This window comes from Ascaphus truei, chromosome 1 (genome assembly GCF_040206685.1).
Source record: "Ascaphus truei isolate aAscTru1 chromosome 1, aAscTru1.hap1, whole genome shotgun sequence".
In the NCBI taxonomy this organism is placed as follows: Eukaryota; Metazoa; Chordata; class Amphibia; order Anura; family Ascaphidae; genus Ascaphus; species Ascaphus truei.
The window spans coordinates 136,455,588-136,472,479 of NC_134483.1; the positions used below are offsets into that span (position 1 = coordinate 136,455,588).

The following is a 16,892-nucleotide window of genomic DNA, read 5'->3' on the forward strand; positions in this document are numbered from 1 at the left end:
TGTGCAGCACGGATTTGGGTCCTCCGTCGCCCTATGTGTTTCGCAGGGTGTTCCTGCTTCCTCAGGGGTTTGTCTGAGAAACCCTGCGAAAGGTAATGTCATGTTATTTGCCCTGATTTAAAGGAGCTTAGTGAATCTAGGTCTCAACGCAAATAACATTTCTGATTTTAAAGTTTTTTTAATGGTTATATTTCCTTTACTTTGTAGTACGTAAGACCCTTGTGTTAGTGAATTTTTACTTTAATCTCCTTTAACAGGGTGGATCCCTGTCAGATAATAATGCAGGAGAAACCTGTTTACAGAGCCTGACAGCACTAAGGAGATCAATTCCCGAGCAGCCTGGCTTAATTAGCCTCCCCATCTGCCTCGTTAGAGACTTATAAAAAACTTTTAGCGCTCACTGCAGGGGATACTGTGATCCAGGAAGCTACAGTACCAGACAGGACTATTCAAGAGAGAACACTCTGGATGGACTTTTCAACCCCCTATCCCAGCCAGGAGGAAGCCTGGGGCCCAAAGGTAAAACTTGCCTTTTCCTGACTTGTGTGTTAATGTTGGAAAGGGGCTTAGCCCCATTTAAGTTAATAGTTGCACAGTCTGGCAACAACTTTATCTGCTCCTGCCTTTATTCTCCCAGGGACTTTAGTATTTATAGTTTTTCTAGTTTGTGAAAAAGAGGTGTTGTCTAATAGCGCTCAAATCTAGATTGTGATCTTTTAAATAAAAGATCTTAGTGAACAATATAATAAAGTGAGTTTGCAGTGATTTAAATAAATCTTATAGTGTTCAGTGACTATAAACAGAAAAAAATATATATTATGTGAATAAATATCTTTGTACGATGCTGCTCAACCTTAATCCAGGATTTCTTTCTTAATCCTCATGCCTCATGATATAGCGATGTCCAAGGTGGTTAGGGAGCGCAATGACATGGAAAAGAAGAAACATATACAAAATAGTGCAATATGTCTACAACTTCAGGTAAGGAATCCAAATTTCATTCATCCAATGAATTAGATCCTCACAGATTGAACTGTGGCAACATGTATATAAAGGTATCTTTAAAGTTGCAAGTTTGTTTCTTTACGTCAACCCCAATATTGTGCGGTTCAGGGAGGTTTCTTTTTTTTTTCAAACGTTTTTATTAGTCAGATATCAAAAATACAAGCATTTGACATATCATTACAGCCTAATCAAGACTAGGTTTCCTTTTTTCTTAAAGGGGAGACAGAAAAGACCTCAAGTCCACTCAGTGAACCTGTGAGAGTGTGGTCGGAAAGATAGAATAAGGAAAAAGGGGGGAGAATGGGGGGATCTCGACTCCTATAATTAGGCCTCTTTGGTTTAGTCTGTAATCTTTAGGGCCCTTTCAATCTCGGATAATCGGGTTACTGGGTTGGGCTAACGCTTAAGCCACGGATCCCAGATTTCATAGTGACGTTCAGTTTTGCGTTTGAGAAACGACGTCAACCTCTCCATTAGCTTAACCTCGTTCACTCTTCTCTCAACCTTCCACAAGGAGGGAGGAAGTACACTCTTCCAGTGAGACGCCACCTCACATCTCGCCGCTGTTAAAATGAAGGAGATTAATTTCCTAACTAGGCGGTCAATTTGCTCTTGTGGCCTGCCGAGTAGGTAGGTCTGTGGATCAATGGGAATGTTGGTGGTGGTCACCTCTTTTATTAAAGTTTGTATTGAAAGCCAATAATTCTGAATGCTTGGACATGACCACCATATATGGGTCATGTCCCTTCTTTGTCCACAGCCTCTCCAGCATAGGTCAGAGGTCAGGGGGTAGATTTGTTTTAGTCTCACTGGGGTAAGATACCAGTGAAACAGGATTTTATAGATATTTTCCTTTGTCGTGGTACATATGGAAGTTCCCGAAGCCGCACCCTAAATATCCTCCCAGTCCTCTCTGTCTATAACTATGTTCAATTCCGCGGCCCATTTGAGCATATAGTCATGCACGGGAGGGTCTGCTGATATCTCCAATGCAGCGTATATTTGTGTTATTAGACCTTTTTGGTGAGAGCTGCAATGACACAGCCTCTCAAATCTTGTGAGAGGGGGGAGTTCCAAATTTGGGGATAGTTTTTGAACGAAATGTCTAATTTGGAGATATTTGAATGGGCTCAAATCAGGAGCCTCAAATTTGGTGTGTATGTTTTGGAAGCTCAGCATCCTTCCAATGCTCAATAGGTCGGCGACCGCCTGGATCCCCCTTACTCTTAATTGATCAAACTGCCTAGGTTCACAGCCTGGAGGGAATTTGTTTTTTTTTAGGATCGGAGTGAGTTGGGAGCCACTAGAGGAGAGCTTAAATTTAGTTTTGCATTTCAACCAGACTTCCCAAGTGTACCGGCCGGTCGCTCCCCCGTTTGCTCCCGGCCGGTTGAGGCGAGAGGCACAGGGGTGTGAGGCGTCGGGAGGCACAGGGTGTGAGGCGGCGGGCCAGCGGCAGGGGTGTGAGCTGGGAGGGGAGGCCGGAGGCGCAGGGGTGTGAGGCGGCAGTTCGGCGGCAGTGGTGTGAGCTGGGAGGGGAGGCTGGAGGCGCAGGGATGTGAGTCGGCGGTTTAGTAACTTACCTGGGCGGGAGGCAGCGGCTGGTGGTGCATGTGTGGTAGGCAGTCTTGGAGAGGTGCACGCGGTGTGAGGGTGGTGTGTGTGTAAGAGTGGGTTAGACTGTTAGAGCACACCAGTCAATGAGAGCCGTGGGGGGGGGGGCAGATGGGCCGACGGACCAATCTGATTGGCCAGAGGCTGAGTGACAGACCGACGGACCAATCAGATTGCCCATAAGAACAGCAAACATACAACATTTTCAATTATATAGATATAATTTTCAATTATATAGATATAGATTCTTCTCTGGTTGTTAATATAAACACCTATCTGACCTGCCTGCCCTCCCACCATTTAAGGTAATGCACTACAGTTTGTCCACTCTTTGGTCACTTCGCTGTTAGTCTACTATGTTGGCCTCCATTTTAAAAGTATGTAAAGTATTGCAAAAGGCCTTTAATATGACGCTACACGAGATTAGTGTACAAAATAAAGGCTAATTAAAGTTTTCCTATCTATCTTTTCAGATTGGGCTAAAAGGAAATTCTTTAAGATTCAGTGCTAGGGTCACTCATTTTTAACTTGCTTATTGATGACCTATAGAGAGACTTCATCTTTGCTAAGGGCGCTAGATTATTATAATAATAATAATAATAATAATAGCATGTTCTTATATAGCTCTGCTAGTTTTACGTAGTGCTTTACAGAGACATTTTGCAGGCACAGGTCCCTGCCCCGTGGAGCTTACAATCTATGTTTTTGGTGCCTGAAGCACAGGGAGATAAGGTGACTTGCCCAAGGTTACAAGGAGCCGACACTGGGAATTGAACCAGAACTCGGTGCCAGTTAGTGTCTTTACTCACTTTGCCACTCCTTCTCCCAATCAAGTAAATTTAGATTAAGATACTATAGTAAAATCAGATTCAGATGTCATTTTTCTACAGAAGGATTAGGCTAAAGTTAAAACTTGGGCTGGTAAATGTCTGATTAAGTTTAATACAGATAACTTAGATTTTGCATTTGGGCAGCAAGAAAGAATAAGCAGGCTATATGCAAACTAAATGAGATAATTAGGTCAATCCTTGATGGTTAAGGATTTAGGAGAGGTTGTACTGTAGACAGCAGACAGCAATCATGCCCAATTTCAGGCAGCAACTGAAAAGGTTACTAGCATATTATTTTGCATATGGGAAGAAGGGAAGAGCATAACTATGTCACTGCATATATCCTTAGTATGACCACACCTTGAATATGGAGTACAGTTTTGAGTACAGCTCCATAAATATACACTATGGAATTAGAACAAAGGCAGAACAGAGCTAAAATAATTATAACATGGGATGGAAAGTCTGATATGAGGAAAAGCAAGCACATTTCTGATTGTGTACATTAGAAAAAGAGGCATCTAACCAGGGATATGAAAACTATTTACAAATACTGAACTGTATATTCAAGGGAACTATGTATCCCAAGGACAGTATCAATCTAACAAAACAATATAAGTTAGTAGCACTTACATAAATTAAAAAAAATATCAACCACTTATCTTTCTGGGATTCCTGTTTTTAGATCAGGAATATCTGACCGGTCTATTAAGTAATCCATAGTCCAAGAATGTATTCCATCCAATACTACAAAATTTAGATCTGTGACGTTTCGAGCCTACATGGCTTTTTGTCAAAACACACAAAAGCAGTGTCTCATACACTGCCTATATTTATAGTTATATACGGGCACACCAATCTTCACATGGCAGTGATGCAGCTGAGACAGAGGCTGCATTATTTTAAATTCTCTGGGTATGAGAATTTGATGTTAATAGAAAAAATAGTGGAGTGCTATGAGGTTATTTTAGGAAAAATGGCCTCTAAACACTTCCATGGCTATAAAAAATGGTCAATTTAAGCACATCACAGTTAACCGCGTTGGCAGATTCCCGTGTGTCATCCAAAACTGCAAAAACGCTATGTAGACATTAAATGAAAACTAAAAAAAAATGGCACTTGAAATCAAACATGCCAGATGTATTTGTATAAAAATGTCAATATGTGAAAGTATAGAAGAGTAAGAAGTGGGCACTCATGTGGTCTTGATGAAAACATATTGGTCGCTAGCGGGCCTGTATCAAAATACACAAATGATAAAAAGTATTATGCTATAAATACCCATAAAGGTTACCACAATGTGAAATAAATAAATGTTGGGACGTTTCTTATGACCTTTTACGACATGCAGTTGATGGCTCTGTTCTGAGACTCTAGGGAGAATTTTAATTTTGCACTGCAGGGTTCAGCTAGTGGCATTTGAGTTAGGATAGTAACCAGCGGCAGTGAATGTCAATGTGGGGTTTCGTTGATACTAGCTAGTTTAGCCTTAATAATTATAGCGCTTCACTCTCACATGATGAGTTGTATTAGGACAGATGTCCGTTGTTGTGGCTCTGCTACACCTGTCCTGTGGCTGATACATTGTAACTAATCACAAATGATTCATATTTACTGGCATTTCAACATATCCATATAGTCAGCGTGATATTTAGTTTATATGAGCTAATTTAGCTTCAGCAACTATAAAGCTTCATTCACACTTTGAGACCTATAATTGGGTGCTTCTTTGAGTTAGACATCCTCTGCTCTTTACAAACATATAGGACTTTTGATTGGTCTTATCGCTGCTTTTGTTGTCCTTACAGGCAGACACATCGCCCGTTGTTGAGGCTCTGCTATACCTTCCCCAAAAGAGCGTGTCTGTTATGCGGCTGATACATTGTAGCTAATAACCGCAAATGATCCACATTCACTGTAGTGCTGTAGCCCCATAACATTCCAGACTATCTTATATACCCTTTCACTCAGTGTAACATTTATGTACATACTGGGATCTATCAAAAATTGGTTACCCAGGACAGTTTTATATTGATAACATTTTATTATTTATTCATCTATTTACTGTGCTTAGAAATGCTATTGATTTACAATACCTGGTTATTTATAGCTATCCCTTACAGTGCACGAGATATTAGTTCATTGTCATTTCTTATAGATTTAACCATTAGTAGGATACATGCAGAAAGTATCTCACTCATACATATATTCTCTCCAATTACTGGGACATTGTTGTCACATGTAAAGTGAGCATAGTCATTTAACAGGACAGTGGACCTTGCTAAAACCCTGCCGGAACTCCTATGTTTGCTTCTAGGAAGTCATTAGACAATGGGACACAGTATTTAAACAATGTGAAGCTGCAGCCCACCTTTGAGATACTTTTTGAAGAATATACTTTCCATAGCTTTATTCTAAATAACTAACTCTACGTATATACATTTTGGATTCCACCTTATATACTTTAATATCTGCCAAAGACAGAGGTCATTACACTCTGCTCATATTACTCGACCTCTCTGCAGCATTTGACACCGTGGACCACCCTCTTCTCCTCCACATTCTCCATACTCTAGGTATTCGGAACAAAGCTCTATCCTGGATCTCATCCTACCTCTCCCATCGTACTTTTAGTGTCTCTTCTGCTAACACCTCCTCCTCCTCTATTGATCTCTCTGTGGGGGTACCCCAGGGCTCTGTCCTGGGACCTCTTCTCTTTTCTCTGTACACACTCTCTCTAGGTGACCTAATAACATCTTTTGGGTTTAATTATCACCTCTTTGCCGACGACACACAAATATACTTTTCAACACCTGACCTTACACCTGCTGTACATACCAAAGTTTCTGAATGTCTCTCTGCTATATCATCCTGGATGGCCCTCCGACGCCTTAAACTCAACATGGCTAAAACAGAGCTCCTCATACTTCCTCCCAAACCTGGCCCTACTACCTCCTTCCACATTACTGTTGGAACTACAATCATTCACCCAGTAGCCCAAGCACGCTGCCTAGGGGTCACATTCGACTCCTCTCTCACATTCGCCCCTCACATTCAAAACATTTCTAAAACTTGTCGCTTTTTCCTCCGCAATATAACTAAGATACGCCCTTTCCTCTGTTGTTCGACTGCTAAAACTCTGACTCAGGCCCTCATTCTCTCCCGTCTTGATTACTGTAACCTCCTGCTGTCCGGCCTTCCTGTCTCTCACCTGTCTCCCCTACAATCTATCCTAAATGCTGCTGCCAGAATCACTCTACTCTTTCCTAGATCTGTCTCAGCAGCTCCCCTCATGAAATCCCTCTCCTGGCTTCCGATCAAATCCCGCATCTCACACTACATTCTTCTCCTCACTTTTAAAGCTTTACATTCTTCTGCCCCTCCTTACATCTCATCCCTAATTTCTCGGTATGCACCATCCAGACTCTTGCGTTCTTCTCAAGGATGTCTTCTTTCTACCCCTTTTGTATCTAAAGCCCTCTCCCGCCTTAAACCTTTTTCACTGACTGCCCCACACCTCTGGAATGCCCTTCCCCTCATTACCCGACTAGCACCCTCTCTACCCACCTTTAAGACCCACCTTAAGACACACTTGCTTAATGAAGCATATGAATAGCACTGTGGATATTCTGAACACGATACATAATGCTTGGCCCCCTGCAGACGCACTTACCAGAACTCCCTCCTACTGTCTCTGTACGTTCTCCCTACCTACCAATTAGACTGTAAGCTCCTCGGGGCAGGGACTCCTCTTCCGAAATGTTACTTTTATGTCTAAAGCACTTATTCCCATGATCTGTTATTTATATTATCTGTTATTTATTTGATTACCACATGTATTACTACTGTGAAGCGCTATGTACACTAATGGCGCTATATAAATAAAGACATACAATACAATACAATACAATATATCCATATTGTTATTTTCCATTTTATTTCTTTTTTAGATTTATATCATTGCATTTTTTGTATAACTGTCTTTCATCCCATTTTTTTACAGAATTTCTAATTTGTCCCATTTCTATGCGTTTATTGTTATACACATTGCCCTCACATTCTCTTTACTCCCCCCAATTTTTTATTATTAGTTTCCAATTAAATAAGAGTTAGTGCGTATTTTCTCTTCCATATTCTAATTGGGTTTCTGTTAAAAACACAATATTTTTAAAAACAGGATTATCTTCGATCCACCTTCTCCCGAACCTACTATTAAACTTTTTCCAGTCTTAAACACAAATGTAGAGTTTATTCCAAACTCGCTCAATCCTAATACAAGCTATTGATAATGTGTACAATAATCAGGACATTATCATATGCCAGTGGATAATGGGGGGGTGGGGGGTATTATTATACACAATAACTGTGTTTGTAGACTTGAGGCACTGAGACAACTGTAGGATGTGACAGTCTCAAAATCCTATCTCTTGATCCCATGATTGACCTTAACAAATGCATTGGTAGCATTTTGAAAATACTGTATGACTGTTGAATGGATGATATGATGAATCCATGTATAGGTTTCTTGGACAATCATTGTACATATGATCTATCCTTTATATGCTGGGTTAGAAATACAAGGCCCACATATCCCCCCCAGGACATTCTATTATATGATCTAGAGGGTCCCTGTATCAATCTCAATTTATTGTTTTTTCTACTTATGACCTTGTATACAGGCCCTTAATTAATATCTTAAAGACACTACAAATTTCCGGAATTTGAGGTCTAGTGAGCGTTTTATTACACGCTAACATTACGCTAACTTCTCATCCCTTGCATACCAAAGAGACTACAAAAACATTGCTAGAGAATGCTTCAATAACACCTACTGCACACAAGAGACTCACCCCATAACTTCTTCTACCACAAGGTGGTTCAGTCTCCCAGCCCAGGACACCTACCCCCATGGCTCTATTATCCTCACCACAAGAAGCCAAATGTTCCTTCTGTAAATATACCTACAGCCCTATCAGTCAAATCTAATGGTCATCTAACATGGCCATTAAACTTGCTAGTGCTAGTGAAGCCTCCTAAACCTTCACATTAGTGAGCGGTAACAGAAGGTAGCAGATGCACATATCATAATGATACAAAATGGTGTATGGGTGCAACATTTTTTTTCGATTTTAAACACATCAACATAATTTGTGAAGTAAGCAAAACATGTTTAATATTTGGTGCTGTGCAGGGGACAACTAATGGACATGCATGATATCCGTAATAATGTTTGGACAAATAACACAAAAACAAATTTATTGTCCCTCGATGTGTTGGTTTTCATTTTGTTCATGCATTTTGCAGGATGTCACTCATATCAAAGTGAACTCATGAAAAAAAATTACGTTTAGGGATAATTTATTTTATCATTGCTTTTTACATATCCAAAAAAACTGTCTGAAATTAAAATATCCTATTGTTAAAGTAAGAGGCTTTAATTAAACCAACCTATTAGTCAGAGTGGTTGACAAGAACACTGTAAATATCAGACTGCATATTTGCATTTCTAATTATTATTCAACTCCTTACTCCTACTGTAGATCTGTCAGCAAAGTATGGGTCTGCAATGTGCTGCTTATTCCCTGCCATCCATATGTAGCCCCATTCTCTATGTCTAAGGGAACTACATGGGAAACTACGCATGCTGCTGTACTGTCTGCTCCTGTTGGAGCCTGGGTGAGCTCTATCTCCTTACGTGCAGTGCCTCCACCTATGAGGGATCCCAGCATTTGCGGAATAACTCCTCGCAGGAACCATCACTCAGTAGCAAGCAATACACCACACAAAGGTATATAACTAATCTTTACTGTGCACCATACTAAACACAAATTTCACAATACATAGGTACCAAAAGTATAGTGCTCTGTGCCCAACACAGAGTAGTTCCCCCAAAGTACTGAGGGTGCCGTGACACCAACCCCTGGTGTCCTGTCCCAGCAATTCCCACCCAAGTGTAAGGTAGCGCTACCCCCTATGTATGTAGGTGCACATTTGGTACCTGTCTGTCTACTCCAGTACCCAGGGTCTGCTTGTCGCGATGGGTTGGAGCGTGTCACATGTAGCGGGGCCTCCAACACAAATCCCCCCTCTACTAAGGGGTCCGGATCCTCCTTGCCATGTGAGCTCCATCCGGAGGGTCTTACAAAATGTCTATGGTTCCTGTGACCTGGTCCCAGGCTGCAGGGCACCGCATGTGTGTCTGGTCACTGTGGCAACAGTACTACTATGGTGCTAAAGGGGAAGCGTCCCTATCTGAGGCCTTCCCTGCAATACTCCGCTGGGGTGGCTCAGAGCCTAGCTTGGGCCTAAGGGGCAATGTCTAGGCCAAGCCCAGGAAGCACTGCTCCCTGTGCACTACCTTCTGTCTTGCAGCCCTCCATCTGACTGAGCTCACTCGCTCCTTGTCTCAAAGGAAATCCTGTCTTTCTCCTGCTGCCAGACTCCCATTGGCTGGGACTGCCCACTTGATCTCTCTCCCCCCCAAGGATTCTGGGACACTTAGTCCTGCTGTAGTCTTTGTGGAGCCAAAACTAAAATGATGATGAGCTCCGGCGTGCAACCCAGCAGTTCCCCCTCACCGTAAGTAAGGAGGGGAACTCTGCTATACATAGAATGAAATTTTACAACATTTCTGAAATATTCTTACTTACTGTACACTAAATTTTCAGACATTTATATAATAAAGCTTCTTCCATCATATGCACAAAGGGAGTACGATTTTAATTTAGCTGTGCATCATGTACCTATTGTAGAAATGGCTATTGTGTACATATTTACAGTTTTGGTGGAACTGCTGTATGTGTAGGGAAAACAATCAGACGTATCTCTAAAACACAAATGTGTTATCCAATACAGTATGAGTTGAGAAAATGACATACTTTATCTTCAAAACTGCAAAACCATGCAGCACAAGGTTTATCGAAAATAATGTGTGTTGTTTGTATTTTAGAAAGTCAAGGTATTATTGGCAGGGGCACTTTCTTCTTAAGAGAAAAATCCTTTTGGATCTTTAGTTTAAATACATGGTGACCTTCTGGGTTAAATGATGATTTGGATTAAAATTGCTTTCTGGAGAGATCAATAAATTGGACTTTGAGAAGTCATTGCTTGTTTTACGTCAGCATGTTCTTTTGTGTTTCTTCTTGGTAAGTTCTTATATTATTTTAGAGGAAAAAAGGGAGCGAAAAACGAAGCACTATATCCAGGGCTGTTAAAACAGCTATGAAACCACCAGGCGTACGTTCCCATAAAATAAAGCTATTTATTGGATTAAGAATATATGGTACAAAACACACCAATGCGTTTCGGACTTAGACAGTCCTTTATCAAGGTGAATACACAAATTACAAAGGGAGTGCGATTTATACTTACCCCGAAACCGCATGGACCAGTTGCGGTGACTTCCGGGTACGTCACATGACGCGGGTGCGTGACCCATGACCTGTGATGCCATCCCGTCGGTGACCGCAGTCGTAATGCATAGCCAGTTCCGGCGCGCGACGTCACTGCGCAAAAGTGGACCAGAGGAGCAAGGCGTCTGTGCAAACCAGACCACAATAACTGCCAATGCTAACCCATCTAGGTCCTGGATCGTGAATAGAGCGTGACGTCATCACGTCGACTGGCATGTGACCAAACCGGCACAATGCATCACGCTGCTAGGCAACATGACTCCCTTCATCTTGGGGAAAAAAAGATAAATCAATACAAAAACAACTTTATTGAAACTTGACAAAAGCACTCCCAATGAATGACTACATGGATAAAACGAAAAATAATAAATGAGTTAAAACCAAAATTAAAAACAATTATTTAACAATTAGATGACAACCTTGGGAAATATAATATCCATAGATCTTCATTGTGAATTGTATAGTATTTGTAAGGGTATATATGGAACTTGATTCTGTATTAAGTAAATATATATTTTTAAAAGTAAAAACTATAACATAATGTAAACAAGTTCCAAACCCATAGAAAATAGAGACTGAAATACAGTATTTTATAAACTTAAATCAAAAACATAATCAATTAATGCATACATTTGTCTATTTGTAAATGGAAACACTAAACATGTATATCTAAAGTTAGTTAATCCAATGTCAGATAAAACATTAATCAATGAATAATTACCATGTGATCAATGAATTATTGCAAAACAATCTGTGCAATTGTCATAAAGAAAAACCTGATTATATAATATTCAAATAGAGTTCAAACAGAGATTAAGTATCAAATAGAAGAGATCCTATATCCCAGTCTGAATTTAGACCATGGGGGATACGAGTTTGTAGGGTGAATATCCAATATTGTTCTCTTCTATTTAAAATACTTAATCTGTTGCCTCCTCTGATGGTCTAAATTCAGACTGGGATATAGGATCTCTTCTATTTGATACTTAAACTCTGTTTGACCTCTATTTGAATATTATATATTCAGGTTTTTCTTTATGACAATTGCACAGATTGTTTTGCAATAATTCATTGATCACTTGGTAATTATTCACTGATTAATGTTTTATCTGACATTGGATTAACTAACTTTAGATATACATGTTTAGTGTTTCCATTTACAAATAGACAAATGTATTCATTAATTGATTATGTTTTTGATTTAAGTTTATAAAATACTGTATTTCAGTCTCTATTTTCTATGGGTTTGGAACTTGTTTACATTATTTTATAGTTTTTCCTTTTAAAAATATATATTTACTTAATACAGAATCAAGTTCCATATATACCCTTACAAATACTATACAATACACAATAAAGGTCTATGGATATTATATTTCCCAAGGTTGTCAACTGATTGTTAAATAATTGTTTTTAATTTTGGTTTTAACTCATTTATTATTTTTCGTTTTATCCATGTAGTCATTCATTGGAGTGCTTTTGTCAAGTTTCAATAAAGTTGTTTTTGTATTGATTTATCTTTTTTTCCCCAAGATGAAGGGAGTCATGTTGCCTAGCAGCGTGATGCATTGTGCCGGTTTGGTCACATGCCAGTCGACGTGATGACGTCACGCTCTATTCACGATCCAGGACCTAGATGGGTTAGCATTGGCAGTTATTGTGGTCTGGTTTGCACAGACGCCTTGCTCCTCTGGTCCACTTTTGCGCAGTGACGTCGCGCGCCGGAACTGGCTATGCATTACGACTGCGTTCACCGACGGGATGGCATCACAGGTCATGGGTCACGCACCCGCGTCATGTGACGTACCCGGAAGTCACCGCAACTGGTCCATGCGGTTTCGGGGTAAGTATAAATCGCACTCCCTTTGTAATTTGTGTATTCACCTTGATAAAGGACTGTCTAAGTCCGAAACGCATTGGTGTGTTTTGTACCATATATTCTTGATCCAATAAATAGCTTAATTTTATGGGAACGTACACCTGATGGTTTCATAGCTGTTTCAACAGCACTGGATATAGTGCTTCATTTTTCTCTCCCTTTTTTCCTCTGAAGACATTCACAAACGGAGGCACATTCAACCCAGGGGTGCTGGATATATTGGACCTGCTGTTTATCGTGGATTAAGTATCCCAAGTGAGTCTATTCCAATTTTACCTCATTTATTTTGTCCAGAAGTCAAAGGATGTTTCATTTGCTGGTCACCGGCAGGTGTTTTTAATTTATCCTTTCCTCCTTGCAATGTGGGATAATTTTCAACCAGACTACATCCATTGGGACATTTAAACATTATAGGGTTGTTTTTTCCATTTATATCTACAATTGTCATATACCACAGTTTTGTCTTTAGAGCATCACACATTTTTTTCTATTATTCGTTTTTTTTTTAGTTACGATATCTGAATCGTTTTTACTAAGTCTTGCACACTTTTTCATAAGTTTCAAACATTTTAACCATTTGATATATAGTGCTTGTCATGCTTGGGTTGACCAGACTACCTTGGGATCACAATTATCAGACAGAACACAGAGGTTAATTACCCCCGGGTTTATTTATCCAAAGCTAAAAGTAGACAATAAGTAACAAAAACACAATAATGTCACAACAAGTGACTTATGGGGGACTCATAGCTCGCTAGGTGCAGGGTCCTGGCAAAGCAAGCTTAGTCTGACTGCTGCCACCAAAGTCTGTTGAATGCCACATCCCAGTAACAAGGGTGACCGCTCCAGGTTCTGTAAAGTTCAGGTATGGGATGTTATCTAGTCACCAAGGGCGGGGTGGGGCTGAGTGCGAAGGATGGATTGAGGGGCAGGGCATGGAAGCGTGGCAAAATAGAACTGACCAATAAAAACCATGCAGGCCTTGCTCGGACCCAAAATCAGTCCCAGACACCCTGCAGGGTTGAATTGCTGTTCTTCTGGGGAGAGAACAGGAAGTGTATACTCTCCCAGCAGGCAGGCATGTTCCTCCCTTGTCACCCATTCTCTCTGGAGACAGCACTTGGCCCACACAATGAGTAGCCCAGGCTCAATGTGTGCCTGATGCACAGCCATGTTCACTGGCCCAGGCATTCAATGGTCATTCCCAAACTTATACTAACAGTACACAAACCACACTGATAACGACATAACCAGGGCTGGGACGTTATATAGGGTAAAGCAAAGTCACAGGTCCATCCAGCTCTGGTTTAAAGGCTTTATTATCTTTGTCACTCCAGACAAAATACACAAAATACATCCTAGCTCCATCTGAGCATTAACTAGACAGCAATTATCTAGCTATCTTTTTGGTGGCTTTCCCACTTACCAAAGAATAAAACACATCATAAACCAGGTCTGTTGCAGGCCAGTGCCTGTCTGTAGCATCCAGCTCTCTTAGCTGGAATGAGGGGAGAACTGATCCAGCCTGCCCTTTCCTATAATCTGTTAATTAAGGCCAGGTGATCTGCACCTGGCTTCATTTGCAAAACCTTCCCTAAGCCTTTAACCCTTAGTTGGGATAGGTATAATTTGCAAATGGAGACCTTATTTATCTCCCATCCACAACTTCACCACCTTTCCTTTCACATATCCTTCCCCCCCAGCTCATTCCTACTGCGATGAGCGACCATGGACATCAAGGAGTGTACCCTAGAAAGCCCATCAGCATTTCCCTGTTTCAGACCTGCCATGTGTTCCACAGTGAAATTAAAAGGCTGGAGACTAAGGAACCACCTGGTTACCCTTGAGTTTTTCTCTTTATTATGGGACATCCAAGTAAGTGGAGCATGGTCTGTAATTAACCTGCCTTTTCTTCCTAACAGGTAATAACGAAGAGCCGCTAAAGCCCACTTTTTTTTGCCAAACATTCTTTTTCTACTATTGAATAGTTCTTTTCTTGTGGTTTTAGCTTTCTGCTCAAAAAGTAAACAAGGTGTTCCCCACACTGGTATTCTTGGGACAGGACAGCCCCTAAGCCCACATCAGAAGCATCTGTCTGTACTATGAACTCTCGAGAAAAGTCTGGCGTTATCAAGACAGGTTGGGCACATAGAGCTTCTTTAAATGATTTACAAACCTGATCTGCTTCTGGAGACCACTTAACTGTAACCGGGAACCTTGCTTTTGTGAGGTCTGTTAAAGGAGCAGCAACTGTGGAAACATTTGGGATGAACCTTCTGTAGTACCCCGTCAAACCTAAAAATGCCCTTACCTGTTTCTTGTGTAGCCCTGTGTAGTTTTAGGGTTACATGTCTTTCTCCTTCTGTGCAATAATCCCTGTTAACGGCAGGTTTGCCAGGAGTAGTCATGGGGTTTGCCCTCACCTCTTGTGTTGTGTTTTATTCAGTGAAGGAAGTGACATCAGGCTCTGTGTCCAATTACAGTGACACAGGGGTGGTGCCTACTGAATCTATATAATATGTAGCACTTCCTCAATTTAGTCAGTGTGCCTCACCACCTGAGTGAGGTGAGTCTGTCCAGCAGCCTGTCAGGGCTCTGGCAGTGTTTGTGGACCTCCCTCAAGGGAGTGGTGTGGAAGGTGGTGTGGAAGACTATTCCTCTTACTCCATCAGGGAATAAGGGAAGAGCTAGACCTGCTTTCAGTGCCCTTGCCTGGGAGTGTACGGTCAAGGACTTCCTTTGGGTTGGCAACCTGAGATGAGTGGTAAAGGGAGAAACCCGGGCGCTACCTCTGAATATAGATGGGGAAATAGAAATGTGAGAATACAACCTTAAGAGTACTTAAGGTTCCCTTTCACTTCTCGGTGACTCAAAAAACCCAAAAGGATCTATCCAGGATCCTTGGTGGTGCAGGGATATAAAAGGGAAGAATGGGGGAGCACAGGTTGAGGGGTAAATAGAATAAATAGGGCTGGTTCAGGTGTGTTGATCCCTGAAACAATTCACGTGGGGAAATTAAAAGTGTATAGTACTCAAAAACACTTTTACGGCCTTGTGCAAATGCTGTCGCATCAAGGTTTCTTTCAGGCCTCTCTTTCTTTCTTGTGTTGTTTTTCTTTTCTTCTTTTTCCGTCTGTGTTCTTCTCCTCCTTATTCTTTGATGCGGTGTGACCCTCGGGATAAATGAATGAATAAAAAAGTTATAGAGGGTGATAAATGGTATCAAAACTCCAGATATTTATATAGAAACGCAGAATAGACTGCAAAAACTCACACTGGCACGTGTGAATGCAATCTTAGGGGAGGTATCTTATTCTTCTGCGAGCACGGAAGTCACTCAAGAGTAATCTCTCTATTGGATTGAAATCAATGGTGGGAATGGGGAGTGGAAAAATGAATAAATAAATATAAGAATATAAGAATATAAGAATACTATACTCACACGGCCAAGTGTGAGCACACACTTGGAAAGGTATCTTTACACTTCTTCTGCAAACTCCAAACAGTGATCCAGAGGTATAAAGATAAAGGGTTCCTGTCCCGGGATAATGAGGACAAAGATAAGTCTCTCACATTGGAAAACCACAGTCTTTATTTAAAAAATTAAAACAACAAAGCAATAAAACAAAAAAGTGCCAAAACTAAGAGAGTTAGAAGCACTAAGACGATTAAACAGCCAGTCCTTAGGGAAGATAGTGCAGGGCGCGTGGTGCACAGCTAACTGTAACCATGTCCGGATGCAGTGCTGTGCCTCTGTTGTCCCACTCCGGACGGTGGCTGTGAAAGTTAAAAAAACTAAAGGGTTTCGAGCTACGCGTTTCGCCCTTCTTGGGCTTTCTCAGGCTCGTTGATAGGAAGGATATGGCTCGTGACGGTACTTATACACACTCCGGCTACCCAATCTCCTACAACACCAATTATCTGCCATCTGGTACATGATTTGTGCAAATAAAACATAAGGTAGACCTCCCCTTAAAGAGATGTGCCTCCTGGTTATTTGCGTGTTCTGACAATGATAAGAACTCCTTGAATAATAAAAATACTTTAAAAAGGGTCTGATATTGGTGCATTATTGGCTTAAGAGTTAAGCAAATAAAACTTAAATCGCAACATTCCAAACTTGTGGACGTTCATACCAGTTACTGCATAAAT

The 16,892-nt window shown here is 40.9% G+C and overlaps 1 long non-coding RNA gene across 1 annotated transcript in view; it reads left to right on the forward strand.

The window, feature by feature from the left end:
• Nucleotides 1-275: 275 nt before the first annotated feature.
• The window catches only part of LOC142469756 (uncharacterized), a 49,982-nt gene continuing 33,365 nt past the window's right edge, over nt 276-16,892 (forward strand). Inside the window, exons 1-2 of the long non-coding RNA XR_012789080.1 lie at nt 276-519; nt 899-981. This is a non-coding gene — a long non-coding RNA (uncharacterized LOC142469756). The remainder of the gene's footprint in view (nt 520-898; nt 982-16,892) is intronic.